This window comes from Pimephales promelas, chromosome 13 (genome assembly GCF_988280905.1).
Source record: "Pimephales promelas chromosome 13, fPimPro1.hap1.1, whole genome shotgun sequence".
NCBI lineage: Eukaryota > Metazoa > Chordata > Actinopteri > Cypriniformes > Leuciscidae > Pimephales > Pimephales promelas.
The window spans coordinates 3,901,489-3,929,287 of record NC_142781.1 but is presented as its reverse complement, the minus strand read 5'-3'; the positions used below and the strand labels follow the sequence as shown (position 1 = coordinate 3,929,287).

Genomic DNA, 27,799 nt, shown 5'->3' with positions numbered 1-27,799 from the left:
AGTATAGTGGACAGTATCTCCGCCTGTCACGCGGAAGGCCGGGGTTCGATTCCCAGACGGGGAGGCTTCTTCTTTACCACGGACAAACACCTTGTATGAGCTCATGCTCTGCCGTGGAAACTGCTGATAAAGCCAACCCTGCCGTTCAAGTCTCACCTGAGGGTAGTAAGCTAATTCTATTTGAAAGGTTTTACTTTCAAGATAGCATTTGCATTGGTTTGTAAAAGGTTGGTTTATGCATGTTTGACCTAAGTTTGTGTGGCATTTCCACTGTTGCATTTCCAATCTGACCAGCAGGGTTCACCAATGTGGCCATCCGAATGCGTTGAAACATTAGAGGATGGAGCAAATGTAATAAGAATCTGCCCCATCACCAGATGACCGGCACACCCTGTCTAAGAGGATGTCCCTGAATCCAGTAGTACGTGGAAGACCAGTGTCTGGAATTCGCATGAGATTTTTAAGAACTTTCTGGAGGCTAAATGAACAAACCCTTCATCTCCTTGGATTGCAGGTGGATTCCTCCACAGGAATGCTTCTTCTTTACCACGGACAAACACCTTGTATGAGCTCATGCTCTGCCGTGGAAACTGCTGATAAAGCCAACCCTGCCGTTCAAGACTCACCTGAGGGTGGTAAGCTAATTCTATTTGAAAGGTTTTACTTTCAAGATAGCATTTGCATTGGTTTGTAAAAGGTTGGTTTATGCATGTTTGACCTAAGTTTGTGTGGCATTTCCAGTGTTGCATTTCCAATCTGACCAGCAGGGGTCACCAGTGTGGCCTTCCGAATGCGTTGAAACAGTTAATCAATTTGCAAAGCAATCAGTTGAAATCTTTGAAAAGCTTTGTTTCTCCCAACACTACCCTTTTGTGACTGGTAAACCTTACAATCATGCTGCTGACCCAAGATTTGAAGTTGTGAACTGGGAAAGTGGCAATGGTTTGACCACCACCCAGCTCCAAACAAAAAGTCTTCTGTTTTTGAACAAAGGCATTTAGCTCTGCTGTGAGCAGAGCATCCAAAAATACCAATAACTCGCAAACGTTCCCCTCCACGGAAATCTTTAGTAAAAGGCGAAAGATTTATGCGTGAATGAAGAGAAACTCGAGCTGTAACCATGAGACGTTGGGACAATGTGCTATCACACACATGCCACCATGCTCAGCAAGGGTAATGTCTGGTGCAGGCTCCTCCCACCCAGCTTTTTGTCTTTTTTTGTTAAAAACAATAATATAGCCATTTCCATTAGAGGATGGAGCAAATGTAATAAGAATCTGCCCCATCACCAGATGACCGGCAAACCCTGTCTAAGAGGATGTCCCTGAATCCAGTAGTACGTGGAAGACCAGTGTCTAGAATTCTCATGAGGTTTTTAGGAACTTTCTGGAGGCTAAATGAACAAACCCTTCATCTCCTTGGATTGCAGGTGGATTCCTCCACAGGAGAGGGAGAGCTCCTCTTCCTGCCCCCCTTGGCCAAAATGAAAGGCTTAAATAACAATAACTCCCATAAAGCATGTCCAGTCTTAATTGACTCCTCAACGGCTGAGCATACAATGCCGTACCGCTCAGGGACACTGCTGTGACGACCGGTCCTCGTTAGTATAGTGGACAGTATCTCCGCCTGTCACGCGGAAGACCGGGGTTCGATTCCCCGACGGGAAGGCTTCTTCTTTACCACGGACAAACACCTTGTATGAGCTCATGCTCTGCTGTGGAAACTGCTGATAAAGCCAACCCTGCCGTTCAAGACTCACCTGAGGGTGGTAAGCTAATTCTATTTGAAAGGTTTTACTTTCAAGATAGCATTTGCATTGGTTTGTAAAAGGTTGGTTTATGCATGTTTGACCTGAGTTTGTGTGGCATTTCCAGTGTTGCGTTTCCAATCTGACCAGCAGGGTTCACCAGTGTGGCCATCCGAATGCGTTGAAACATTAGAGGATGGAGCAAATGTAATAAGAATCTGCCCCATCACCAGATGACCGGCAAACCCTGTCTAAGAGGAAACAGTTAATTAATTTGCAAAGCAATCAGTTGAAAGCTTTGAAAAGCTCTGTTTCTCCCAACACTACCCTTTTGTGATTGGTAAACCTTACAATCATTCTGCTGACCCAAGATTTGAAGTTGTGAACTGGGAAAGTGGCAATGGTTTGACCAAAACCCAGCTCCAAACAAAAAGTCTTCTGTTTTTGAACAAAGGCATTTAGCTCTACTGTGAGCAGAGCATCCAAAAATACCAATAAATCGCAAACGTTCCCCTCCACGGACATCTTTAGTAAAAGGCGAAAGATTTATGCGTGAATGAAGAGAAACTCGAGCTGTAACCATGAGATGTTGGGACAATGTGCTATCACACACATGCCACCATACTCAGCAAGGGTAATGTCTGGTGCAGGCTCCTCCCACCCAGCTTTTTGTCTTTTTTTGTTAAAAACAATAATATAGCCATTTCCATTAGAGGATGGAGCAAATGTAATAAGAATCTGCCCCATCACCAGATGACCGGCAAACCCTGTCTAAGAGGATGTCCCTGAATCCAGTAGTAAGTGGAAGACCAGTGTCTAGAATTCGCTTGATATTTTAATGGAACTTTCTGGAGGCTAAATGAACAAACCCTTCATCTCCTTGGATTGCAGGTGGATTCCTCCACAGGAGAGGGAGAGGCATACAATGCCGTACCGCTCAGGGACACTGCTTTGACGACCGGTCCTCATAAGTATAGTGGACAGTATCTCCGCCTGTCACGCAGAAGACCGGGGTTCGATTCCCCGACGGGGAGGCTTCTTCTTTACCACGGACAAACACCTTGTATGAGCTTGTGCTCTGCCGTGGAAACTGCTGATAAAGCCAACCCTGCCATTCAAGACTCACCTGAGGGTGGTAAGCTAATTCTATTTGAAAGATTTTACTTTCAAGATAGCATTTGCATTGGTTTGTAAAAGGTTGGTTTATGCATGTTTGACCTAAGTTTGTGTGGCATTTCCACTATTGCATTTCCAATCTGACCAGCAGGGTTCACCAGTGTGGCCATCCGAATGCGTTGAAACATTAGAGGATGGAGCAAATGTAATAAGAATCTGCCCCATCACCAGATGACCGGCAAACCCTGTCTAAGAGGATGTCCCTGAATCCAGTAGTACGTGGAAGACCAGTGTCTAGAATTCGCTTGATATTTTAATGGAACTTACTGGAGGCTAAATAAACAAACCCTTCATCTCCTTGGATTGCAGGTGGATTCCTCCACAGGAGAGGGAGAGGCATACAATGCCGTACCGCTCAGGGACACTGCTTTGACGACCGGTCCTCGTTAATATAGTGGACAGTATCTCCGCCTGTCACGCGGAAGACCGGGGTTCGATTCCCCGACGGGGAGGCTTCTTCTTTAACACGGACAAACACCTTGTATGAGCTCGTGCTCTGCTGTGGAAACTGCTGATAAAGCCAACCCTGCCGTTCAAGACTCACCTGAGGGTGGTTAGCTAATTCTTTTTGAAAGGTTTTACTTTCAAGATAGCATTTGCATTGGTTTGTAAAAGGTTGGTTTATGCATGTTTGACCTGAGTTTGTGTGGCATTTCCAGTGTTGCATTTCCAATCTGACCAGCAGGGGTCACCAGTGTGGCCTTCCGAATGCGTTGAAACAGTTAATCAATTTGCAAAGCAATCAGTTGAAAGCTTTGAAAAGCTTTGTTTCTCCCAACACTACCCTTTTGTGATTGGTAAACCTTACAATCATTCTGCTGACCCAAGATTTGAAGTTGTGAACTGGGAAAGTGGCAATGGTTTGACCACCACCCAGCTCCAAACAAAAAGTCTTCTGTTTTTGAACAAAGGCATTTAGCTCTACTGTGAGCAGAGCATCCAAAAATACCAATAACTCGCAAACGTTCCCCTCCACGGAAATCTTTAGTAAAAGGCAAAAGATTTATGCGTGAATGAAGAGAAACTCGAGCTGTAACCATGAGACGTTGGGACAATGTGCTATCACACACATGCCACCATGCTCAGCAAGGGTAATGTCTGGTGCAGGCTCCTCCCACCCAGCTTTTTGTCTTTTTTTGTTAAAAACAATAATATAGCCATTTCCATTAGAGGATGGAGCAAATGTAATAAGAATCTGCCCCATCACCAGATGACCGGCAAACCCTGTCTAAGAGGATGTCCCTGAATCCAGTAGTACGTGGAAGACCAGTGTCTAGAATTCGCTTGATATTTTAATGGAACTTTCTGGAGGCTAAATGAACAAACCCTTCATCTCCTTGGATTGCAGGTGGATTCCTCCACAGGAGAGGGAGAGGCATACAATGCCGTACCGCTCAGGGACACTGCTTTGACGACCGGTCCTCGTTAGTATAGTGGACAGTATCTCCGCTTGTCACGCGGACGACCGGGGTTCGATTCCCCGACGGGGAGGCTTCTTCTTTACCACGGACAAACACCTTGTATGAGCTCGTGCTCTGCCGTGGAAACTGCTGATACAGCCAACCCTGCCGTTCAAGACTCACCTGAGGGTGGTAAGCTAATGCTATTTGAAAGGTTTTACTTTCAAGATAGCATTTGCATTGGTTTGTAAAAGTTTGGTTTATGCATGTTTGACCTAAGTTTGTGTGGCATTTCCACTATTGCATTTCCAATCTGACCAGCAGGGGTCACCAGTGTGGCCATCCGAATGCGTTGAAACATTAGAGGATGGAGCAAATGTAATAAGAATCTGCCCGATCACCAGATGACCGGCACACCCTGTCTAAGAGGATGTCCCTGAATCCAGTAGTACGTGGAAGACCAGTGTCTGGAATTCGCATGAGATTTTTAGGAACTTTCTGGAGGCTAAATGAACAAACCCTTCATATCCTTGGATTGCAGGTGGATTCCTCCACAGGAGAGGGAGAGCTCCTCTTCCTGCCCCTCTTGGCCAAAATGAAAGGCTTAGATAACAATAACTCCCATAAAGCATGTCCAGTATTAATTGACTTCTCAACGGCTGAGCATACAATGCCGTACCGCTCAGGGACACTGCTGTGACGACCGGTCCTCGTTAGTATAGTGGACAGTATCTCCGCCTGTCACGCGGAAGACCGGGGTTCGATTCCCCGACGGGGAGGCTTCTTCTTTACCACGGACAAACACCTTGTATGAGCTCATGCTCTGCCGTGGAAACTGCTGATAAAGCCAACCCTGCCGTTCAAGTCTCACCTGAGGGTGGTAAGCTAATTCTATTTGAAAGGTTTTACTTTCAAGATAGCATTTGCATTGGTTTGTAAAAGGTTGGTTTATGCATGTTTGACCTGAGTTTGTGTGGCATTTCCAGTGTTGCATTTCCAATCTGACCAGCAGGGGTCACCAGTGTGGCCTTCCGAATGCGTTGAAACAGTTAATCAATTTGCAAAGCAATCAGTTGAAAGCTTTGAAAAGCTTTGTTTCTCCCAACACTACCCTTTTGTGTTTGGTAAACGTTACAATCATTCTGCTGACCCAAGATTTGAAGTTGTGAACTGGGAAAGTGGCAATGGTTTGACCAAAACCCAGCTCCAAACAAAAAGTCTTCTGTTTTTGAACAAAGGCATTTAGCTCTACTGTGAGCAGAGCATCCAAAAATACCAATAACTCGCAAACGTTCCCCTCCACGGAAATCTTTAGTAAAAGGCGAAAGATTTATGCATGAATGAAGAGAAACTCGAGCTGTAACCATGAGTCGTTGGGACAATGTGCTATCACACACATGCCACCATACTCAGCAAGGGTAATGTCTGGTGCAGGCTCCTCCCAGCCAGCTTTTTGTCTTTTTTTGTTAAAAACAATAATATAGCCATTTCCATTAGAGGATGGAGCAAATGTAATAAGAATCTGCCCCATCACCAGATGACCGGCAAACCCTGTCTAAAAGGATGTCCCTGAATCCAGTAGTACGTGGAAGACCAGTGTCTAGAATTCGCTTGATATTTTAATGGAACTTTCTGGAGGCTAAATGAACAAACCCTTCATCTCCTTGGATTGCAGGTGGATTCCTCCACAGGAGAGGGAGAGGCATACAATGCCGTACCAAACAGGGACACTGCTTTGACAACCGGTCCTCGTTAGTATAGTGGACAGTATCTCCGCCTGTCACGCGGAAGACCGGGGTTCGATTCCCCGACGGGGAGGCTTCTTCTTTACCACGGACAAACACCTTGTATGAGCTCGTGCTCTGCCGTGGAAACTGCTGATGAAGCCAACCCTGCCGTTCAAGACTCACCTGAGGGTGGTAAGCTAATTCTATTTGAAAGGTTTTACTTTCAAGATAGCATTTGCATTGGTTTGTAATAGGTTGGTTTATGCATGTTTGACCTAAGTTTGTATGGCATTTCCACTATTGCATTTCCAATCTGACCAGCAGGGTTCACCAGTGTGGCCATCCGAATGCGTTGAAACATTAGAGGATGGAGCAAATGTAATAAGAATCTGCCCCATCACCAGATGACCGGCAAACCCTGTCTAAGAGGATGTCCCTGAATCCAGTAGTACGTGGAAGACCAGTGTCTAGAATTCGCTTGATATTTTAATGGAACTTTCTGGAGGCTAAATGAACAAACCCTTCATCTCCTTGGATTGCAGGTGGATTCCTCCACAGGAGAGGGAGAGGCACACAAAGCCGTACCGCTCAGGGACACTGTTTTGACGACCGGTCCTCGTTAGTATAGTGGACAGTATCTCCGCCTGTCACGCGGAAGACCGGGGTTCGATTCCCCGACGGGGAGGCTTCTTCTTTACCACGGACAAACACCTTGTATGAGCTCGTGCTCTGCCGTGGAAACTGCTGATAAAGCCAACCCTGCCGTTCAAGACTCACCTGAGGGTGGTAAGCTAATTCTATTTGAAAGGTTTTACTTTCAAGATAGCATTTGCATTGGTTTGTAATAGGTTGGTTTATGCATGTTTGACCTAAGTTTGTGTGGCATTTCCACTATTGCATTTCCAATCTGACCAGCAGGGTTCACCAGTGTGGCCATCCGAATGCGTTGAAACATTAGAGGATGGAGCAAATGTAATAAGAATCTGCCCCATCACCAGATGACCGGCAAACCCTGTCTAAGAGGATGTCCCTGAATCCAGTAGTACGTGGAAGACCAGTGTCTAGAATTCGCTTGATATTTTAATGGAACTTTCTGGAGGCTAAATGAACAAACCCTTCATCTCCTTGGATTGCAGGTGGATTCCTCCACAGGAGAGGGAGAGGCACACAAAGCCGTACCGCTCAGGGACACTGCTTTGACGACCGGTCCTCGTTAGTATAGTGGACAGTATCTCCGCCTGTCACGCGGAAGACCGGGGTTCGATTCCCCGACGGGGAGGCTTCTTCTTTACCACGGACAAACACCTTGTATGAGCTCGTGCTCTGCCGTGGAAACTGCTGATAAAGCCAACCCTGCCGTTCAAGTCTTACCTGAGGGTAGTAAGCTAATTCTATTTGAAAGGTTTTACTTTCAAGATAGCATTTGCATTGGTTTGTAAAAGGTTGGTTTATGCATGTTTGACCTAAGTTTGTGTGGCATTTCCACTGTTGCATTTCCAATCTGACCAGCAGGGTTCACCAATGTGGCCATCCGAATGCGTTGAAACATTAGAGGATGGAGCAAATGTAATAAGAATCTGCCCCATCACCAGATGACCGGCACACCCTGTCTAAGAGGATGTCCCTGAATCCAGTAGTACGTGGAAGACCAGTGTCTGGAATTCGCATGAGATTTTTAGGAACTTTCTGGAGGCTAAATGAACAAACCCTTCATCTCCTTGGATTGCAGGTAGATTCCTCCACAGGAAGGCTTCTTCTTTACTACGGACAAACACCTTGTATGAGCTCATGCTCTGCCATGGAAACTGCTGATAAAGCCAACCCTGCCGTTCAAGACTCACCTGAGGGTGGTAAGCTAATTCTATTTGAAAGGTTTTACTTTCAAGATAGCATTTGCATTGGTTTGTAAAAGGTTGGTTTATGCATGTTTGACCTAAGTTTGTGTGGCATTTCCACTGTTGCATTTCCAATCTGACCAGCAGGGTTCACCAGTGTGGCCATCCGAATGCGTTGAAACATTAGAGGATGGAGCAAATGTAATAAGAATCTGCCCCATCACCAGATGACCTGCAAACCCTGTCTAAGAGGATGTCCCTGAATCCAGTAGTACGTGGAAGACCAGTGTCTGGAATTCGCATGAGATTTTTAAGAACTTTCTGGAGGCTAAATGAACAAACCCTTCATCTCCTTGGATTGCAGGTGGATTCCTCCACAGGAATGCTTCTTCTTTACCACGGACAAACACCTTGTATGAGCTCATGCTCTGCCGTGGAAACTGCTGATAAAGCCAACCCTGCCGTTCAAGACTCACCTGAGGGTGGTAAGCTAATTCTATTTGAAAGGTTTTACTTTCAAGATAGCATTTGCATTGGTTTGTAAAAGGTTGGTTTATGCATGTTTGACCTAAGTTTGTGTGGCATTTCCAGTGTTGCATTTCCAATCTGACCAGCAGGGGTCACCAGTGTGGCCTTCCGAATGCGTTGAAACAGTTAATCAATTTGCAAAGCAATCAGTTGAAAGCTTTGAAAAGCTTTGTTTCTCCCAACACTACCCTTTTGTGACTGGTAAACCTTACAATCATGCTGCTGACCCAAGATTTGAAGTTGTGAACTGGGAAAGTGGCAATGGTTTGACCACCACCCAGCTCCAAACAAAAAGTCTTCTGTTTTTGAACAAAGGCATTTAGCTCTGCTGTGAGCAGAGCATCCGAAAATACCAATAACTCGCAAACGTTCCCCTCCACGGAAATCTTTAGTAAAAGGCGAAAGATTTATGCGTGAATGAAGAGAAACTCGAGCTGTAACCATGAGACGTTGGGACAATGTGCTATCACACACATGCCACCATGCTCAGCAAGGGTAATGTCTGGTGCAGGCTCCTCCCACCCAGCTTTTTGTCTTTTTTTGTTAAAAACAATAATATAGCCATTTCCATTAGAGGATGGAGCAAATGTAATAAGAATCTGCCCCATCACCAGATGACCGGCAAACCCTGTCTAAGAGGATGTCCCTGAATCCAGTAGTACGTGGAAGACCAGTGTCTAGAATTCTCATGAGGTTTTTAGGAACTTTCTGGAGGCTAAATGAACAAACCCTTCATCTCCTTGGATTGCAGGTGGATTCCTCCACAGGAGAGGGAGAGCTCCTCTTTCTGCCCCCCTTGGCCAAAATGAAAGGCTTAAATAACAATAACTCCCATAAAGCATGTCCAGTCTTAATTGACTCCTCAACGGCTGAGCATACAATGCCGTACCGCTCAGGGACACTGCTGTGACGCCCGGTCCTCGTTAGTATAGTGGACAGTATCTCCGCCTGTCACGCGGAAGACCGGGGTTCGATTCCCCGACGTGGAGGCTTCTTCTTTACCACGGACAAACACCTTGTATGAGCTCATGCTCTGCTGTGGAAACTGCTGATAAAGCCAACCCTGCCGTTCAAGACTCACCTGAGGGTGGTAAGCTAATTCTATTTGAAAGGTTTTACTTTCAAGATAGCATTTGCATTGGTTTGTAAAAGGTTGGTTTATGCATGTTTGACCTGAGTTTGTGTGGCATTTCCAGTGTTGCGTTTCCAATCTGACCAGCAGGGTTCACCAGTGTGGCCATCCGAATGCGTTGAAAGAGGATGGAGCAAATGTAATAAGAATCTGCCCCATCACCAGATGACCGGCAAACCCTATCTAAGAGGAAACAGTTAATTAATTTGCAAAGCAATCAGTTGAAAGCTTTGAAAAGCTCTGTTTCTCCCAACACTACCCTTTTGTGATTGGTAAACCTTACAATCATTCTGCTGACCCAAGATTTGAAGTTGTGAACTGGGAAAGTGGCAATGGTTTGACCAAAACCCAGCTCCAAACAAAAAGTCTTCTGTTTTTGAACAAAGGCATTTAGCTCTACTGTGAGCAGAGCATCCAAAAATACCAATAACTCGCAAACGTTCCCCTCCACGGAAATCTTTAGTAAAAGGCGAAAGATTTATGCGTGAATGAAGAGAAACTCGAGCTGTAACCATGAGATGTTGGGACAATGTGCTATCACACACATGCCACCATGCTCAGCAAGGGTAATGTCTGGTGCAGGCTCCTCCCACCCAGCTTTTTGTCTTTTTTTGTTAAAAACAATAATATAGCCATTTCCATTAGAGGATGGAGCAAATGTAATAAGAATCTGCCCCATCACCAGATGACCGGCAAACCCTGTCTAAGAGGATGTCCCTGAATCCAGTAGTACGTGGAAGACCAGTGTCTAGAATTCTCATGAGGTTTTTAGGAACTTTCTGGAGGCTAAATGAACAAACCCTTCATCTCCTTGGATTGCAGGTGGATTCCTCCACAGGAGAGGGAGAGCTCCTCTTCCTGCCCCCCTTGGCCAAAATGAAAGGCTTAAATAACAATAACTCCCATAAAGCATGTCCAGTCTTAATTGACTCCTCAACGGCTGAGCATACAATGCCGTACCGCTCAGGGACACTGCTGTGACGACCGGTCCTCGTTAGTATAGTGGACAGTATCTCCGCCTGTCACGCGGAAGACCGGGGTTCGATTCCCCGACGGGAAGGCTTCTTCTTTACCACGGACAAACACCTTGTATGAGCTCATGCTCTGCTGTGGAAACTGCTGATAAAGCCAACCCTGCCGTTCAAGACTCACCTGAGGGTGGTAAGCTAATTCTATTTGAAAGGTTTTACTTTCAAGATAGCATTTGCATTGGTTTGTAAAAGGTTGGTTTATGCATGTTTGACCTGAGTTTGTGTGGCATTTCCAGTGTTGCGTTTCCAATCTGACCAGCAGGGTTCACCAGTGTGGCCATCCGAATGCGTTGAAACATTAGAGGATGGAGCAAATGTAATAAGAATCTGCCCCATCACCAGATGACCGGCAAACCCTGTCTAAGAGGAAACAGTTAATTAATTTGCAAAGCAATCAGTTGAAAGCTTTGAAAAGCTCTGTTTCTCCCAACACTACCCTTTTGTGATTGGTAAACCTTACAATCATTCTGCTGACCCAAGATTTGAAGTTGTGAACTGGGAAAGTGGCAATGGTTTGACCAAAACCCAGCTCCAAACAAAAAGTCTTCTGTTTTTGAACAAAGGCATTTAGCTCTACTGTGAGCAGAGCATCCAAAAATACCAATAAATCGCAAACGTTCCCCTCCACGGACATCTTTAGTAAAAGGCGAAAGATTTATGCGTGAATGAAGAGAAACTCGAGCTGTAACCATGAGATGTTGGGACAATGTGCTATCACACACATGCCACCATACTCAGCAAGGGTAATGTCTGGTGCAGGCTCCTCCCACCCAGCTTTTTGTCTTTTTTTGTTAAAAACAATAATATAGCCATTTCCATTAGAGGATGGAGCAAATGTAATAAGAATCTGCCCCATCACCAGATGACCGGCAAACCCTGTCTAAGAGGATGTCCCTGAATCCAGTAGTAAGTGGAAGACCAGTGTCTAGAATTCGCTTGATATTTTAATGGAACTTTCTGGAGGCTAAATGAACAAACCCTTCATCTCCTTGGATTGCAGGTGGATTCCTCCACAGGAGAGGGAGAGGCATACAATGCCGTACCGCTCAGGGACACTGCTTTGACGACCGGTCCTCATAAGTATAGTGGACAGTATCTCCGCCTGTCACGCAGAAGACCGGGGTTCGATTCCCCGACGGGGAGGCTTCTTCTTTACCACGGACAAACACCTTGTATGAGCTTGTGCTCTGCCGTGGAAACTGCTGATAAAGCCAACCCTGCCATTCAAGACTCACCTGAGGGTGGTAAGCTAATTCTATTTGAAAGATTTTACTTTCAAGATAGCATTTGCATTGGTTTGTAAAAGGTTGGTTTATGCATGTTTGACCTAAGTTTGTGTGGCATTTCCACTATTGCATTTCCAATCTGACCAGCAGGGTTCACCAGTGTGGCCATCCGAATGCGTTGAAACATTAGAGGATGGAGCAAATGTAATAAGAATCTGCCCCATCACCAGATGACCGGCAAACCCTGTCTAAGAGGATGTCCCTGAATCCAGTAGTACGTGGAAGACCAGTGTCTAGAATTCGCTTGATATTTTAATGGAACTTACTGGAGGCTAAATAAACAAACCCTTCATCTCCTTGGATTGCAGGTGGATTCCTCCACAGGAGAGGGAGAGGCATACAATGCCGTACCGCTCAGGGACACTGCTTTGACGACCGGTCCTCGTTAATATAGTGGACAGTATCTCCGCCTGTCACGCGGAAGACCGGGGTTCGATTCCCCGACGGGGAGGCTTCTTCTTTAACACGGACAAACACCTTGTATGAGCTCGTGCTCTGCTGTGGAAACTGCTGATAAAGCCAACCCTGCCGTTCAAGACTCACCTGAGGGTGGTTAGCTAATTCTTTTTGAAAGGTTTTACTTTCAAGATAGCATTTGCATTGGTTTGTAAAAGGTTGGTTTATGCATGTTTGACCTGAGTTTGTGTGGCATTTCCAGTGTTGCATTTCCAATCTGACCAGCAGGGGTCACCAGTGTGGCCTTCCGAATGCGTTGAAACAGTTAATCAATTTGCAAAGCAATCAGTTGAAAGCTTTGAAAAGCTTTGTTTCTCCCAACACTACCCTTTTGTGATTGGTAAACCTTACAATCATTCTGCTGACCCAAGATTTGAAGTTGTGAACTGGGAAAGTGGCAATGGTTTGACCACCACCCAGCTCCAAACAAAAAGTCTTCTGTTTTTGAACAAAGGCATTTAGCTCTACTGTGAGCAGAGCATCCAAAAATACCAATAACTCGCAAACGTTCCCCTCCACGGAAATCTTTAGTAAAAGGCAAAAGATTTATGCGTGAATGAAGAGAAACTCGAGCTGTAACCATGAGACGTTGGGACAATGTGCTATCACACACATGCCACCATGCTCAGCAAGGGTAATGTCTGGTGCAGGCTCCTCCCACCCAGCTTTTTGTCTTTTTTTGTTAAAAACAATAATATAGCCATTTCCATTAGAGGATGGAGCAAAAGTAATAAGAATCTGCCCCATCACCAGATGACCGGCAAACCCTGTCTAAGAGGATGTCCCTGAATCCAGTAGTACGTGGAAGACCAGTGTCTAGAATTCGCTTGATATTTTAATGGAACTTTCTGGAGGCTAAATGAACAAACCCTTCATCTCCTTGGATTGCAGGTGGATTCCTCCACAGGAGAGGGAGAGGCATACAATGCCGTACCGCTCAGGGACACTGCTTTGACGACCGGTCCTCGTTAGTATAGTGGACAGTATCTCCGCTTGTCACGCGGACGACCGGGGTTCGATTCCCCGACGGGGAGGCTTCTTCTTTACCACGGACAAACACCTTGTATGAGCTCGTGCTCTGCCGTGGAAACTGCTGATACAGCCAACCCTGCCGTTCAAGACTCACCTGAGGGTGGTAAGCTAATGCTATTTGAAAGGTTTTACTTTCAAGATAGCATTTGCATTGGTTTGTAAAAGTTTGGTTTATGCATGTTTGACCTAAGTTTGTGTGGCATTTCCACTATTGCATTTCCAATCTGACCAGCAGGGGTCACCAGTGTGGCCATCCGAATGCGTTGAAACATTAGAGGATGGAGCAAATGTAATAAGAATCTGCCCGATCACCAGATGACCGGCACACCCTGTCTAAGAGGATGTCCCTGAATCCAGTAGTACGTGGAAGACCAGTGTCTGGAATTCGCATGAGATTTTTAGGAACTTTCTGGAGGCTAAATGAACAAACCCTTCATATCCTTGGATTGCAGGTGGATTCCTCCACAGGAGAGGGAGAGCTCCTCTTCCTGCCCCTCTTGGCCAAAATGAAAGGCTTAGATAACAATAACTCCCATAAAGCATGTCCAGTATTAATTGACTTCTCAACGGCTGAGCATACAATGCCGTACCGCTCAGGGACACTGCTGTGACGACCGGTCCTCGTTAGTATAGTGGACAGTATCTCCGCCTGTCACGCGGAAGACCGGGGTTCGATTCCCCGACGGGGAGGCTTCTTCTTTACCACGGACAAACACCTTGTATGAGCTCATGCTCTGCCGTGGAAACTGCTGATAAAGCCAACCCTGCCGTTCAAGTCTCACCTGAGGGTGGTAAGCTAATTCTATTTGAAAGGTTTTACTTTCAAGATAGCATTTGCATTGGTTTGTAAAAGGTTGGTTTATGCATGTTTGACCTGAGTTTGTGTGGCATTTCCAGTGTTGCATTTCCAATCTGACCAGCAGGGGTCACCAGTGTGGCCTTCCGAATGCGTTGAAACAGTTAATCAATTTGCAAAGCAATCAGTTGAAAGCTTTGAAAAGCTTTGTTTCTCCCAACACTACCCTTTTGTGTTTGGTAAACGTTACAATCATTCTGCTGACCCAAGATTTGAAGTTGTGAACTGGGAAAGTGGCAATGGTTTGACCAAAACCCAGCTCCAAACAAAAAGTCTTCTGTTTTTGAACAAAGGCATTTAGCTCTACTGTGAGCAGAGCATCCAAAAATACCAATAACTCGCAAACGTTCCCCTCCACGGAAATCTTTAGTAAAAGGCGAAAGATTTATGCATGAATGAAGAGAAACTCGAGCTGTAACCATGAGTCGTTGGGACAATGTGCTATCACACACATGCCACCATACTCAGCAAGGGTAATGTCTGGTGCAGGCTCCTCCCAGCCAGCTTTTTGTCTTTTTTTGTTAAAAACAATAATATAGCCATTTCCATTAGAGGATGGAGCAAATGTAATAAGAATCTGCCCCATCACCAGATGACCGGCAAACCCTGTCTAAAAGGATGTCCCTGAATCCAGTAGTACGTGGAAGACCAGTGTCTAGAATTCGCTTGATATTTTAATGGAACTTTCTGGAGGCTAAATGAACAAACCCTTCATCTCCTTGGATTGCAGGTGGATTCCTCCACAGGAGAGGGAGAGGCATACAATGCCGTACCAAACAGGGACACTGCTTTGACAACCGGTCCTCGTTAGTATAGTGGACAGTATCTCCGCCTGTCACGCGGAAGACCGGGGTTCGATTCCCCGACGGGGAGGCTTCTTCTTTACCACGGACAAACACCTTGTATGAGCTCGTGCTCTGCCGTGGAAACTGCTGATGAAGCCAACCCTGCCGTTCAAGACTCACCTGAGGGTGGTAAGCTAATTCTATTTGAAAGGTTTTACTTTCAAGATAGCATTTGCATTGGTTTGTAATAGGTTGGTTTATGCATGTTTGACCTAAGTTTGTATGGCATTTCCACTATTGCATTTCCAATCTGACCAGCAGGGTTCACCAGTGTGGCCATCCGAATGCGTTGAAACATTAGAGGATGGAGCAAATGTAATAAGAATCTGCCCCATCACCAGATGACCGGCAAACCCTGTCTAAGAGGATGTCCCTGAATCCAGTAGTACGTGGAAGACCAGTGTCTAGAATTCGCTTGATATTTTAATGGAACTTTCTGGAGGCTAAATGAACAAACCCTTCATCTCCTTGGATTGCAGGTGGATTCCTCCACAGGAGAGGGAGAGGCACACAAAGCCGTACCGCTCAGGGACACTGTTTTGACGACCGGTCCTCGTTAGTATAGTGGACAGTATCTCCGCCTGTCACGCGGAAGACCGGGGTTCGATTCCCCGACGGGGAGGCTTCTTCTTTACCACGGACAAACACCTTGTATGAGCTCGTGCTCTGCCGTGGAAACTGCTGATAAAGCCAACCCTGCCGTTCAAGACTCACCTGAGGGTGGTAAGCTAATTCTATTTGAAAGGTTTTACTTTCAAGATAGCATTTGCATTGGTTTGTAATAGGTTGGTTTATGCATGTTTGACCTAAGTTTGTGTGGCATTTCCACTATTGCATTTCCAATCTGACCAGCAGGGTTCACCAGTGTGGCCATCCGAATGCGTTGAAACATTAGAGGATGGAGCAAATGTAATAAGAATCTGCCCCATCACCAGATGACCGGCAAACCCTGTCTAAGAGGATGTCCCTGAATCCAGTAGTACGTGGAAGACCAGTGTCTAGAATTCGCTTGATATTTTAATGGAACTTTCTGGAGGCTAAATGAACAAACCCTTCATCTCCTTGGATTGCAGGTGGATTCCTCCACAGGAGAGGGAGAGGCACACAAAGCCGTACCGCTCAGGGACACTGCTTTGACGACCGGTCCTCGTTAGTATAGTGGACAGTATCTCCGCCTGTCACGCGGAAGACCGGGGTTCGATTCCCCGACGGGGAGGCTTCTTCTTTACCACGGACAAACACCTTGTATGAGCTCGTGCTCTGCCGTGGAAACTGCTGATAAAGCCAACCCTGCCGTTCAAGTCTTACCTGAGGGTAGTAAGCTAATTCTATTTGAAAGGTTTTACTTTCAAGATAGCATTTGCATTGGTTTGTAAAAGGTTGGTTTATGCATGTTTGACCTAAGTTTGTGTGGCATTTCCACTGTTGCATTTCCAATCTGACCAGCAGGGTTCACCAATGTGGCCATCCGAATGCGTTGAAACATTAGAGGATGGAGCAAATGTAATAAGAATCTGCCCCATCACCAGATGACCGGCACACCCTGTCTAAGAGGATGTCCCTGAATCCAGTAGTACGTGGAAGACCAGTGTCTGGAATTCGCATGAGATTTTTAGGAACTTTCTGGAGGCTAAATGAACAAACCCTTCATCTCCTTGGATTGCAGGTAGATTCCTCCACAGGAAGGCTTCTTCTTTACTACGGACAAACACCTTGTATGAGCTCATGCTCTGCCATGGAAACTGCTGATAAAGCCAACCCTGCCGTTCAAGACTCACCTGAGGGTGGTAAGCTAATTCTATTTGAAAGGTTTTACTTTCAAGATAGCATTTGCATTGGTTTGTAAAAGGTTGGTTTATGCATGTTTGACCTAAGTTTGTGTGGCATTTCCACTGTTGCATTTCCAATCTGACCAGCAGGGTTCACCAGTGTGGCCATCCGAATGCGTTGAAACATTAGAGGATGGAGCAAATGTAATAAGAATCTGCCCCATCACCAGATGACCTGCAAACCCTGTCTAAGAGGATGTCCCTGAATCCAGTAGTACGTGGAAGACCAGTGTCTGGAATTCGCATGAGATTTTTAAGAACTTTCTGGAGGCTAAATGAACAAACCCTTCATCTCCTTGGATTGCAGGTGGATTCCTCCACAGGAATGCTTCTTCTTTACCACGGACAAACACCTTGTATGAGCTCATGCTCTGCCGTGGAAACTGCTGATAAAGCCAACCCTGCCGTTCAAGACTCACCTGAGGGTGGTAAGCTAATTCTATTTGAAAGGTTTTACTTTCAAGATAGCATTTGCATTGGTTTGTAAAAGGTTGGTTTATGCATGTTTGACCTAAGTTTGTGTGGCATTTCCAGTGTTGCATTTCCAATCTGACCAGCAGGGGTCACCAGTGTGGCCTTCCGAATGCGTTGAAACAGTTAATCAATTTGCAAAGCAATCAGTTGAAAGCTTTGAAAAGCTTTGTTTCTCCCAACACTACCCTTTTGTGACTGGTAAACCTTACAATCATGCTGCTGACCCAAGATTTGAAGTTGTGAACTGGGAAAGTGGCAATGGTTTGACCACCACCCAGCTCCAAACAAAAAGTCTTCTGTTTTTGAACAAAGGCATTTAGCTCTGCTGTGAGCAGAGCATCCGAAAATACCAATAACTCGCAAACGTTCCCCTCCACGGAAATCTTTAGTAAAAGGCGAAAGATTTATGCGTGAATGAAGAGAAACTCGAGCTGTAACCATGAGACGTTGGGACAATGTGCTATCACACACATGCCACCATGCTCAGCAAGGGTAATGTCTGGTGCAGGCTCCTCCCACCCAGCTTTTTGTCTTTTTTTGTTAAAAACAATAATATAGCCATTTCCATTAGAGGATGGAGCAAATGTAATAAGAATCTGCCCCATCACCAGATGACCGGCAAACCCTGTCTAAGAGGATGTCCCTGAATCCAGTAGTACGTGGAAGACCAGTGTCTAGAATTCTCATGAGGTTTTTAGGAACTTTCTGGAGGCTAAATGAACAAACCCTTCATCTCCTTGGATTGCAGGTGGATTCCTCCACAGGAGAGGGAGAGCTCCTCTTTCTGCCCCCCTTGGCCAAAATGAAAGGCTTAAATAACAATAACTCCCATAAAGCATGTCCAGTCTTAATTGACTCCTCAACGGCTGAGCATACAATGCCGTACCGCTCAGGGACACTGCTGTGACGCCCGGTCCTCGTTAGTATAGTGGACAGTATCTCCGCCTGTCACGCGGAAGACCGGGGTTCGATTCCCCGACGTGGAGGCTTCTTCTTTACCACGGACAAACACCTTGTATGAGCTCATGCTCTGCTGTGGAAACTGCTGATAAAGCCAACCCTGCCGTTCAAGACTCACCTGAGGGTGGTAAGCTAATTCTATTTGAAAGGTTTTACTTTCAAGATAGCATTTGCATTGGTTTGTAAAAGGTTGGTTTATGCATGTTTGACCTGAGTTTGTGTGGCATTTCCAGTGTTGCGTTTCCAATCTGACCAGCAGGGTTCACCAGTGTGGCCATCCGAATGCGTTGAAAGAGGATGGAGCAAATGTAATAAGAATCTGCCCCATCACCAGATGACCGGCAAACCCTATCTAAGAGGAAACAGTTAATTAATTTGCAAAGCAATCAGTTGAAAGCTTTGAAAAGCTCTGTTTCTCCCAACACTACCCTTTTGTGATTGGTAAACCTTACAATCATTCTGCTGACCCAAGATTTGAAGTTGTGAACTGGGAAAGTGGCAATGGTTTGACCAAAACCCAGCTCCAAACAAAAAGTCTTCTGTTTTTGAACAAAGGCATTTAGCTCTACTGTGAGCAGAGCATCCAAAAATACCAATAACTCGCAAACGTTCCCCTCCACGGAAATCTTTAGTAAAAGGCGAAAGATTTATGCGTGAATGAAGAGAAACTCGAGCTGTAACCATGAGATGTTGGGACAATGTGCTATCACACACATGCCACCATGCTCAGCAAGGGTAATGTCTGGTGCAGGCTCCTCCCACCCAGCTTTTTGTCTTTTTTTGTTAAAAACAATAATATAGCCATTTCCATTAGAGGATGGAGCAAATGTAATAAGAATCTGCCCCATCACCAGATGACCGGCAAACCCTGTCTAAGAGGATGTCCCTGAATCCAGTAGTAAGTGGAAGACCAGTGTCTAGAATTCGCTTGATATTTTAATGGAACTTTCTGGAGGCTAAATGAACAAACCCTTCATCTCCTTGGATTGCAGGTGGATTCCTCCACAGGAGAGGGAGAGGCATACAATGCCGTAGCGCTCAGGGACACTGCTTTGACGACCGGTCCTCATAAGTATAGTGGACAGTATCTCCGCCTGTCACGCAGAAGACCGGGGTTCGATTCCCCGACTGGGAGGCTTCTTCTTTACCACGGACAAACACCTTGTATGAGCTTGTGCTCTGCCGTGGAAACTGCTGATAAAGCCAACCCTGCCATTCAAGACTCACCTGAGGGTGGTAAGCTAATTCTATTTGAAAGATTTTACTTTCAAGATAGCATTTGCATTGGTTTGTAAAAGGTTGGTTTATGCATGTTTGACCTAAGTTTGTGTGGCATTTCCACTATTGCATTTCCAATCTGACCAGCAGGGTTCACCAGTGTGGCCATCCGAATGCGTTGAAACATTAGAGGATGGAGCAAATGTAATAAGAATCTGCCCCATCACCAGATGACCGGCAAACCCTGTCTAAGAGGATGTCCCTGAATCCAGTAGTACGTGGAAGACCAGTGTCTAGAATTCGCTTGATATTTTAATGGAACTTACTGGAGGCTAAATAAACAAACCCTTCATCTCCTTGGATTGCAGGTGGATTCCTCCACAGGAGAGGGAGAGGCATACAATGCCGTACCGCTCAGGGACACTGCTTTGACGACCGGTCCTCGTTAATATAGTGGACAGTATCTCCGCCTGTCACGCGGAAGACCGGGGTTCGATTCCCCGACGGGGAGGCTTCTTCTTTAACACGGACAAACACCTTGTATGAGCTCGTGCTCTGCTGTGGAAACTGCTGATAAAGCCAACCCTGCCGTTCAAGACTCACCTGAGGGTGGTTAGCTAATTCTTTTTGAAAGGTTTTACTTTCAAGATAGCATTTGCATTGGTTTGTAAAAGGTTGGTTTATGCATGTTTGACCTGAGTTTGTGTGGCATTTCCAGTGTTGCATTTCCAATCTGACCAGCAGGGGTCACCAGTGTGGCCTTCCGAATGCGTTGAAACAGTTAATCAATTTGCAAAGCAATCAGTTGAAAGCTTTGAAAAGCTTTGTTTCTCCCAACACTACCCTTTTGTGATTGGTAAACCTTACAATCATTCTGCTGACCCAAGATTTGAAGTTGTGAACTGGGAAAGTGGCAATGGTTTGACCACCACCCAGCTCCAAACAAAAAGTCTTCTGTTTTTGAACAAAGGCATTTAGCTCTACTGTGAGCAGAGCATCCAAAAATACCAATAACTCGCAAACGTTCCCCTCCACGGAAATCTTTAGTAAAAGGCGAAAGATTTATGCATGAATGAAGAGAAACTCGAGCTGTAACCATGAGACGTTGGGACAATGTGCTATCACACACATGCCACCATGCTCAGCAAGGGTAATGTCTGGTGCAGGCTCCTCCCACCCAGCTTTTTGTCTTTTTTTGTTAAAAACAATAATATAGCCATTTCCATTAGAGGATGGAGCAAATGTAATAAGAATCTGCCCCATCACCAGATGACCGGCAAACCCTGTCTAAGAGGATGTCCCTGAATCCAGTAGTACGTGGAAGACCAGTGTCTAGAATTCGCTTGATATTTTAATGGAACTTTCTGGAGGCTAAATGAACAAACCCTTCATCTCCTTGGATTGCAGGTGGATTCCTCCACAGGAGAGGGAGAGGCATACAATGCCGTAGCGCTCAGGGACACTGCTTTGACGACCGGTCCTCGTTAGTATAGTGGACAGTATCTCCGCCTGTCACGCGGACGACCGGGGTTCGATTCCCCGACGGGGAGGCTTCTTCTTTACCACGGACAAACACCTTGTATGAGCTCGTGCTCTGCCGTGGAAACTGCTGATAAAGCCAACCCTGCCGTTCAAGACTCACCTGAGGGTGGTAAGCTAATTCTATTTGAAAGGTTTTACTTTCAAGATAGCATTTGCATTGGTTTGTAAAAGTTTGGTTTATGCATGTTTGACCTAAGTTTGTGTGGCATTTCCACTATTGCATTTCCAATCTGACCAGCAGGGGTCACCAGTGTGGCCATCCGAATGCGTTGAAACATTAGAGGATGGAGCAAATGTAATAAGAATCTGCCCGATCACCAGATGACCGGCACACCCTGTCTAAGAGGATGTCCCTGAATCCAGTAGTACGTGGAAGACCAGTGTCTGGAATTCGCATGAGATTTTTAGGAACTTTCTGGAGGCTAAATGAACAAACCCTTCATATCCTTGGATTGCAGGTGGATTCCTCCACAGGAGAGGGAGAGCTCCTCTTCCTGCCCCTCTTGGCCAAAATGAAAGGCTTAGATAACAATAACTCCCATAAAGCATGTCCAGTATTAATTGACTTCTCAACGGCTGAGCATACAATGCCGTACCGCTCAGGGACACTGCTGTGACGACCGGTCCTCGTTAGTATAGTGGACAGTATCTCCGCCTGTCACGCGGAAGACCGGGGTTCGATTCCCCGACGGGGAGGCTTCTTCTTTACCACGGACAAACACCTTGTATGAGCTCATGCTCTGCCGTGGAAACTGCTGATAAAGCCAACCCTGCCGTTCAAGTCTCACCTGAGGGTGGTAAGCTAATTCTATTTGAAAGGTTTTACTTTCAAGATAGCATTTGCATTGGTTTGTAAAAGGTTGGTTTATGCATGTTTGACCTGAGTTTGTGTGGCATTTCCAGTGTTGCATTTCCAATCTGACCAGCAGGGGTCACCAGTGTGGCCTTCCGAATGCGTTGAAACAGTTAATCAATTTGCAAAGCAATCAGTTGAAAGCTTTGAAAAGCTTTGTTTCTCCCAACACTACCCTTTTGTGTTTGGTAAACCTTACAATCATTCTGCTGACCCAAGATTTGAAGTTGTGAACTGGGAAAGTGGCAATGGTTTGACCAAAACCCAGCTCCAAACAAAAAGTCTTCTGTTTTTGAACAAAGGCATTTAGCTCTACTGTGAGCAGAGCATCCAAAAATACCAATAACTCGCAAACATTCCCCTCCACGGAAATCTTTAGTAAAAGGCAAAAGATTTATGCATGAATGAAGAGAAACTCGAGCTGTAACCATGAGTCGTTGGGACAATGTGCTATCACACACATGCCACCATGCTCAGCAAGGGTAATGTCTGGTGCAGGCTCCTCCCAGCCAGCTTTTTGTCTTTTTTTGTTAAAAACAATAATATAGCCATTTCCATTAGAGGATGGAGCAAATGTAATAAGAATCTGCCCCATCACCAGATGACCGGCAAACCCTGTCTAAAAGGATGTCCCTGAATGCAGTAGTACGTGGAAGACCAGTGTCTAGAATTCGCTTGATATTTTAATGGAACTTTTTGGAGGCTAAATGAACAAACCCTTCATCTCCTTGGATTGCAGGTGGATTCCTCCACAGGAGAGGGAGAGGCATACAATGCCGTACCGCTCAGGGACACTGCTTTGACGACCGGTCCTCGTTAGTATAGTGGACAGTATCTCCGCCTGTCACGCGGAAGACCGGGGTTCGATTCCCCGACGGGGAGGCTTCTTCTTTACCACGGACAAACACCTTGTATGAGCTCGTGCTCTGCCGTGGAAACTGCTGATAAAGCCAACCCTGCCATTCAAGACTCACCTGAGGGTGTTAAGCTAATTCTATTTGAAAGGTTTTACTTTCAAGATAGCATTTGCATTGGTTTGTAATAGGTTGGTTTATGCATGTTTGACCTAAGTTTGTGTGGCATTTCCACTATTGCATTTCCAATCTGACCAGCAGGGTTCACCAGTGTGGCCATCCGAATGCGTTGAAACATTAGAGGATGGAGCAAATGTAATAAGAATCTGCCCCATCACCAGATGACCGGCAAACCCTGTCTAAGAGGATGTCCCTGAATCCAGTAGTACGTGGAAGACCAGTGTCTAGAATTCGCTTGATATTTTAATGGAACTTTCTGGAGGCTAAATGAACAAACCCTTCATCTCCTTGGATTGCAGGTGGATTCCTCCACAGGAGAGGGAGAGGCACACAAAGCCGTACCGCTCAGGGACACTGCTTTGACGACCGGTCCTCGTTAGTATAGTGGACAGTATCTCCGCCTGTCACGCGGAAGACCGGGGTTCGATTCCCCGACGGGGAGGCTTCTTCTTTACCACGGACAAACACCTTGTATGAGCTCGTGCTCTGCCGTGGAAACTGCTGATAAAGCCAACCCTGCCGTTCAAGACTCACCTGAGGGTGGTAAGCTAATTCTATTTGAAAGGTTTTACTTTCAATATAGCATTTGCATTGGTTTGTAAAAGTTTGGTTTATGCATGTTTGACCTAAGTTTGTGTGGCATTTCCACTATTGCATTTCCAATCTGACCAGCAGGGTTCACCAGTGTGGCCATCCGAATGCGTTGAAACATTAGAGGATGGAGCAAATGTAATAAGAATCTGCCCCATCACCAGATGACTGGCAAACCCTGTCTAAGAGGATGTCCCTGAATCCAGTAGTACGTGGAAGACCAGTGTCTAGAATTCGCATGAGATTTTTAGGAACTTTCTGGAGGCTAAATGAACAAACCCTTCATATCCTTGGATTGCAGGTGGATTCCTCCACAGGAGAGGGAGAGCTCCTCTTCCTGCCCCTCTTGGCCAAAATGAAAGGCTTAAATAACAATAACTCCCATAAAGCATGTCTAGTATTAATTGACTTCTCAACGGCTGAGCATACAATGCCGTACCGCTCAGGGACACTGCTGTGACGACCGGTCCTCGTTAGTATAGTGGACAGTATCTCCGCCTGTCACGCGGAAGACCGGGGTTCGATTCCCCGACGGGGAGGCTTCTTCTTTACCACGGACAAACACCTTGTATGAGCTCATGCTCTGCCGTGGAAACTGCTGATAAAGCCAACCCTGCCGTTCAAGTCTCACCTGAGGGTGGTAAGCTAATTCTGTTTGAAAGGTTTTACTTTCAAGATAGCATTTGCATTGGTTTGTAAAAGGTTGGTTTATGCATGTTTGACCTAAGTTTGTGTGGCATTTCCACTGTTGCATTTCCAATCTGACCAGCAGGGTTCACCAATGTGGCCATCCGAATGCGTTGAAACATTAGAGGATGGAGCAAATGTAATAAGAATCTGCCCGATCACCAGATGACCTGCAAACCCTGTCTAAGAGGATGTCCCTGAATCCAGTAGTACGTGGAAGACCAGTGTCTGGAATTCGCATGAGATTTTTAAGAACTTTCTGGAGGCTAAATGAACAAACCCTTCATCTCCTTGGATTGCAGGTAGATTCCTCCACAGGAATGCTTCTTCTTTACCACGGACAAACACCTTGTATGAGCTCATGCTCTGCCGTGGAAACTGCTGATAAAGCCAACCCTGCCGTTCAAGACTCACCTGAGGGTGGTAAGCTAATTCTATTTGAAAGGTTTTACTTTTAAGATAGCATTTGCATTGGTTTGTAAAAGGTTGGTTTATGCATGTTTGACCTAAGTTTGTGTGGCATTTCCAGTGTTGCATTTCCAATCTGACCAGCAGGGGTCACCAGTGTGGCCTTCTGAATGCGTTGAAACAGTTTATCAATTTGCAAAGCAATCAGTTGAAAGCTTTGAAAAGCTTTGTTTCTCCCAACACTACCCTTTTGTGATTGGTAAACCTTACAATCATTCTGCTGACCCAAGATTTGAAGTTGTGAACTGGGAAAGTGGCAATGGTTTGACCACAACCCAGCTCCAAACAAAAAGTCTTCTGTTTTTGAACAAAGGCATTTAGCTCTGCTGTGAGCAGAGCACCCAAAAATACCAATAACTCGCAAACGTTCCCCTCCACGGAAATCTTTAGTAAAAGGCGAAAGATTTATGCGTGAATGAAGAGAAACTCGAGCTGTAACCATGAGACGTTGGGACAATGTGCTATCACACACATGCCACCATGCTCAGCAAGGGTAATGTCTGGTGCAGGCTCCTCCCACCCAGCTTTTTGTCTTTTTTTGTTAAAAACAATAATATAGCCATTTCCATTAGAGGATGGAGCAAATGTAATAAGAATCTGCCCCATCACCAGATGACCGGCAAACCCTGTCTAAGAGGATGTCCCTGAATCCAGTAGTACGTGGAAGACCAGTGTCTAGAATTCGCTTGATATTTTAATGGAACTTTCTGGAGGCTAAATGAACAAACCCTTCATCTCCTTGGATTGCAGGTGGATTCCTCCACAGGAGAGGGAGAGGCATACAATGCCGTACCGCTCAGGGACACTGCTTTGACGACCGGTCCTCGTTAGTATAGTGGACAGTATCTCCGCCTGTCACGCGGAAGACCGGGGTTCGATTCCCCGACGGGGAGGCTTCTTCTTTACCACGGACAAACACCTTGTATGAGCTCGTGCTCTGCCGTGGAAACTGCTGATAAAGCCAACCCTGCCATTCAAGACTCACCTGAGGGTGTTAAGCTAATTCTATTTGAAAGGTTTTACTTTCAAGATAGCATTTGCATTGGTTTGTAATAGGTTGGTTTATGCATGTTTGACCTAAGTTTGTGTGGCATTTCCACTATTGCATTTCCAATCTGACCAGCAGGGTTCACCAGTGTGGCCATCCGAATGCGTTGAAACATTAGAGGATGGAGCAAATGTAATAAGAATCTGCCCCATCACCAGATGACCGGCAAACCCTGTCTAAGAGGATGTCCCTGAATCCAGTAGTACGTGGAAGACCAGTGTCTAGAATTCGCTTGATATTTTAATGGAACTTTCTGGAGGCTAAATGAACAAACCCTTCATCTCCTTGGATTGCAGGTGGATTCCTCCACAGGAGAGGGAGAGGCACACAAAGCCGTACCGCTCAGGGACACTGCTTTGACGACCGGTCCTCGTTAGTATAGTGGACAGTATCTCCGCCTGTCACGCGGAAGACCGGGGTTCGATTCCCCGACGGGGAGGCTTCTTCTTTACCACGGACAAACACCTTGTATGAGCTCGTGCTCTGCCGTGGAAACTGCTGATAAAGCCAACCCTGCCGTTCAAGACTCACCTGAGGGTGGTAAGCTAATTCTATTTGAAAGGTTTTACTTTCAATATAGCATTTGCATTGGTTTGTAGAAGTTTGGTTTATGCATGTTTGACCTAAGTTTGTGTGGCATTTCCACTATTGCATTTCCAATCTGACCAGCAGGGTTCACCAGTGTGGCCATCCGAATGCGTTGAAACATTAGAGGATGGAGCAAATGTAATAAGAATCTGCCCCATCACCAGATGACTGGCAAACCCTGTCTAAGAGGATGTCCCTGAATCCAGTAGTACGTGGAAGACCAGTGTCTAGAATTCGCTTGATATTTTAATGGAACTTTCTGGAGGCTAAATGAACAAACCCTTCATCTCCTTGGATTGCAGGTGGATTCCTCCACAGGAGAGGGAGAGGCACACAAAGCCGTACCGCTCAGGGACACTGCTTTGACGACCGGTCCTCGTTAGTATAGTGGACAGTATCTCCGCCTGTCACGCGGAAGACCGGGGTTCGATTCCCCGACGGGGAGGCTTCTTCTTTACCACGGACAAACACCTTGTATGAGCTCGTGCTCTGCCGTGGAAACTGCTGATAAAGCCAACCCTGCCGTTCAAGACTCACCTGAGGGTGGTAAGCTAATTCTATTTGAAAGGTTTTACTTTCAATATAGCATTTGCATTGGTTTGTAGAAGTTTGGTTTATGCATGTTTGACCTAAGTTTGTGTGGCATTTCCACTATTGCATTTCCAATCTGACCAGCAGGGTTCACCAGTGTGGCCATCCGAATGCGTTGAAACATTAGAGGATGGAGCAAATGTAATAAGAATCTGCCCCATCACCAGATGACTGGCAAACCCTGTCTAAGAGGATGTCCCTGAATCCAGTAGTACGTGGAAGACCAGTGTCTAGAATTCGCATGAGATTTTTAGGAACTTTCTGGAGGCTAAATGAACAAACCCTTCATATCCTTGGATTGCAGGTGGATTCCTCCACAGGAGAGGGAGAGCTCCTCTTCCTGCCCCTCTTGGCCAAAATGAAAGGCTTAAATAACAATAACTCCCATAAAGCATGTCCAGTATTAATTGACTTCTCAACGGCTGAGCATACAATGCCGTACCGCTCAGGGACACTGCTGTGACGACCGGTCCTCGTTAGTATAGTGGACAGTATCTCTGCCTGTCACGCAGAAGACCGGGGTTCGATTCCCCGACGGGGAGGCTTCTTCTTTACCACGGACAAACACCTTGTATGAGCTCATGCTCTGCCGTGGAAACTGCTGATAAAGCCAACCCTGCCGTTCAAGTCTCACCTGAGGGTGGTAAGCTAATTCTATTTGAAAGGTTTTACTTTCAAGATAGCATTTGCATTGGTTTGTAAAAGGTTGGTTTATGCATGTTTGACCTAAGTTTGTGTGGCATTTCCACTGTTGCATTTCCAATCTGACCAGCAGGGTTCACCAATGTGGCCATCCGAATGCGTTGAAACATTAGAGGATGGAGCAAATGTAATAAGAATCTGCCCGATCACCAGATGACCTGCA

At 45.8% G+C, this 27,799-nt stretch overlaps 30 non-coding genes across 30 annotated transcripts; 16 read left to right on the top strand and 14 right to left on the bottom strand.

Annotated features, from left to right (window-relative positions):
• Window positions 1–999: 999 nt before the first annotated feature.
• Window positions 1,000–1,115, bottom strand: LOC148974632 (U5 spliceosomal RNA). The gene has a single exon (XR_016146123.1). It is a non-coding gene; the product is annotated as a U5 spliceosomal RNA (small nuclear RNA).
• Window positions 1,116–2,207: 1,092 nt separating this feature from the next.
• Window positions 2,208–2,321, bottom strand: LOC148974631 (U5 spliceosomal RNA). Its single transcript, XR_016146304.1, has one exon. It is a non-coding gene; the product is annotated as a U5 spliceosomal RNA (small nuclear RNA).
• Window positions 2,322–3,840: 1,519 nt separating this feature from the next.
• On the bottom strand, window positions 3,841–3,956 carry LOC148974630 (U5 spliceosomal RNA). Its single transcript, XR_016146235.1, has one exon. It is a non-coding gene; the product is annotated as a U5 spliceosomal RNA (small nuclear RNA).
• A 1,074-nt stretch (window positions 3,957–5,030) lies between these two features.
• trnad-guc (transfer RNA aspartic acid (anticodon GUC)) lies at window positions 5,031–5,102 on the top strand. The gene has a single exon. It is a non-coding gene; the product is annotated as a tRNA-Asp (tRNA).
• Window positions 5,103–5,567: 465 nt separating this feature from the next.
• On the bottom strand, window positions 5,568–5,683 carry LOC148974628 (U5 spliceosomal RNA). The gene has a single exon (XR_016146259.1). It is a non-coding gene; the product is annotated as a U5 spliceosomal RNA (small nuclear RNA).
• Window positions 5,684–6,069: 386 nt separating this feature from the next.
• On the top strand, window positions 6,070–6,141 carry trnad-guc (transfer RNA aspartic acid (anticodon GUC)). Its single transcript has one exon. It is a non-coding gene; the product is annotated as a tRNA-Asp (tRNA).
• A 522-nt stretch (window positions 6,142–6,663) lies between these two features.
• Window positions 6,664–6,735, top strand: trnad-guc (transfer RNA aspartic acid (anticodon GUC)). The gene has a single exon. It is a non-coding gene; the product is annotated as a tRNA-Asp (tRNA).
• A 522-nt stretch (window positions 6,736–7,257) lies between these two features.
• Window positions 7,258–7,329, top strand: trnad-guc (transfer RNA aspartic acid (anticodon GUC)). The gene has a single exon. It is a non-coding gene; the product is annotated as a tRNA-Asp (tRNA).
• Window positions 7,330–8,734: 1,405 nt separating this feature from the next.
• LOC148974624 (U5 spliceosomal RNA) lies at window positions 8,735–8,850 on the bottom strand. The gene has a single exon (XR_016146242.1). It is a non-coding gene; the product is annotated as a U5 spliceosomal RNA (small nuclear RNA).
• Window positions 8,851–9,937: 1,087 nt separating this feature from the next.
• LOC148974623 (U5 spliceosomal RNA) lies at window positions 9,938–10,053 on the bottom strand. Its single transcript, XR_016146203.1, has one exon. It is a non-coding gene; the product is annotated as a U5 spliceosomal RNA (small nuclear RNA).
• Window positions 10,054–11,145: 1,092 nt separating this feature from the next.
• LOC148974622 (U5 spliceosomal RNA) lies at window positions 11,146–11,259 on the bottom strand. Its single transcript, XR_016146303.1, has one exon. It is a non-coding gene; the product is annotated as a U5 spliceosomal RNA (small nuclear RNA).
• Window positions 11,260–12,778: 1,519 nt separating this feature from the next.
• LOC148974621 (U5 spliceosomal RNA) lies at window positions 12,779–12,894 on the bottom strand. Its single transcript, XR_016146234.1, has one exon. It is a non-coding gene; the product is annotated as a U5 spliceosomal RNA (small nuclear RNA).
• A 1,074-nt stretch (window positions 12,895–13,968) lies between these two features.
• On the top strand, window positions 13,969–14,040 carry trnad-guc (transfer RNA aspartic acid (anticodon GUC)). The gene has a single exon. It is a non-coding gene; the product is annotated as a tRNA-Asp (tRNA).
• A 465-nt stretch (window positions 14,041–14,505) lies between these two features.
• Window positions 14,506–14,621, bottom strand: LOC148974619 (U5 spliceosomal RNA). Its single transcript, XR_016146258.1, has one exon. It is a non-coding gene; the product is annotated as a U5 spliceosomal RNA (small nuclear RNA).
• A 386-nt stretch (window positions 14,622–15,007) lies between these two features.
• trnad-guc (transfer RNA aspartic acid (anticodon GUC)) lies at window positions 15,008–15,079 on the top strand. Its single transcript has one exon. It is a non-coding gene; the product is annotated as a tRNA-Asp (tRNA).
• A 522-nt stretch (window positions 15,080–15,601) lies between these two features.
• Window positions 15,602–15,673, top strand: trnad-guc (transfer RNA aspartic acid (anticodon GUC)). The gene has a single exon. It is a non-coding gene; the product is annotated as a tRNA-Asp (tRNA).
• Window positions 15,674–16,195: 522 nt separating this feature from the next.
• trnad-guc (transfer RNA aspartic acid (anticodon GUC)) lies at window positions 16,196–16,267 on the top strand. Its single transcript has one exon. It is a non-coding gene; the product is annotated as a tRNA-Asp (tRNA).
• A 1,405-nt stretch (window positions 16,268–17,672) lies between these two features.
• Window positions 17,673–17,788, bottom strand: LOC148974615 (U5 spliceosomal RNA). The gene has a single exon (XR_016146241.1). It is a non-coding gene; the product is annotated as a U5 spliceosomal RNA (small nuclear RNA).
• Window positions 17,789–18,875: 1,087 nt separating this feature from the next.
• Window positions 18,876–18,991, bottom strand: LOC148974614 (U5 spliceosomal RNA). Its single transcript, XR_016146202.1, has one exon. It is a non-coding gene; the product is annotated as a U5 spliceosomal RNA (small nuclear RNA).
• Window positions 18,992–20,508: 1,517 nt separating this feature from the next.
• LOC148974613 (U5 spliceosomal RNA) lies at window positions 20,509–20,624 on the bottom strand. The gene has a single exon (XR_016146257.1). It is a non-coding gene; the product is annotated as a U5 spliceosomal RNA (small nuclear RNA).
• Window positions 20,625–21,698: 1,074 nt separating this feature from the next.
• On the top strand, window positions 21,699–21,770 carry trnad-guc (transfer RNA aspartic acid (anticodon GUC)). The gene has a single exon. It is a non-coding gene; the product is annotated as a tRNA-Asp (tRNA).
• Window positions 21,771–22,235: 465 nt separating this feature from the next.
• On the bottom strand, window positions 22,236–22,351 carry LOC148974611 (U5 spliceosomal RNA). Its single transcript, XR_016146290.1, has one exon. It is a non-coding gene; the product is annotated as a U5 spliceosomal RNA (small nuclear RNA).
• A 386-nt stretch (window positions 22,352–22,737) lies between these two features.
• Window positions 22,738–22,809, top strand: trnad-guc (transfer RNA aspartic acid (anticodon GUC)). Its single transcript has one exon. It is a non-coding gene; the product is annotated as a tRNA-Asp (tRNA).
• A 522-nt stretch (window positions 22,810–23,331) lies between these two features.
• Window positions 23,332–23,403, top strand: trnad-guc (transfer RNA aspartic acid (anticodon GUC)). Its single transcript has one exon. It is a non-coding gene; the product is annotated as a tRNA-Asp (tRNA).
• A 616-nt stretch (window positions 23,404–24,019) lies between these two features.
• trnad-guc (transfer RNA aspartic acid (anticodon GUC)) lies at window positions 24,020–24,091 on the top strand. The gene has a single exon. It is a non-coding gene; the product is annotated as a tRNA-Asp (tRNA).
• Window positions 24,092–25,026: 935 nt separating this feature from the next.
• LOC148974607 (U5 spliceosomal RNA) lies at window positions 25,027–25,142 on the bottom strand. Its single transcript, XR_016146233.1, has one exon. It is a non-coding gene; the product is annotated as a U5 spliceosomal RNA (small nuclear RNA).
• Window positions 25,143–25,528: 386 nt separating this feature from the next.
• On the top strand, window positions 25,529–25,600 carry trnad-guc (transfer RNA aspartic acid (anticodon GUC)). The gene has a single exon. It is a non-coding gene; the product is annotated as a tRNA-Asp (tRNA).
• A 522-nt stretch (window positions 25,601–26,122) lies between these two features.
• Window positions 26,123–26,194, top strand: trnad-guc (transfer RNA aspartic acid (anticodon GUC)). The gene has a single exon. It is a non-coding gene; the product is annotated as a tRNA-Asp (tRNA).
• Window positions 26,195–26,716: 522 nt separating this feature from the next.
• On the top strand, window positions 26,717–26,788 carry trnad-guc (transfer RNA aspartic acid (anticodon GUC)). Its single transcript has one exon. It is a non-coding gene; the product is annotated as a tRNA-Asp (tRNA).
• Window positions 26,789–27,404: 616 nt separating this feature from the next.
• Window positions 27,405–27,476, top strand: trnad-guc (transfer RNA aspartic acid (anticodon GUC)). Its single transcript has one exon. It is a non-coding gene; the product is annotated as a tRNA-Asp (tRNA).
• Window positions 27,477–27,799: the final 323 nt, after the last annotated feature.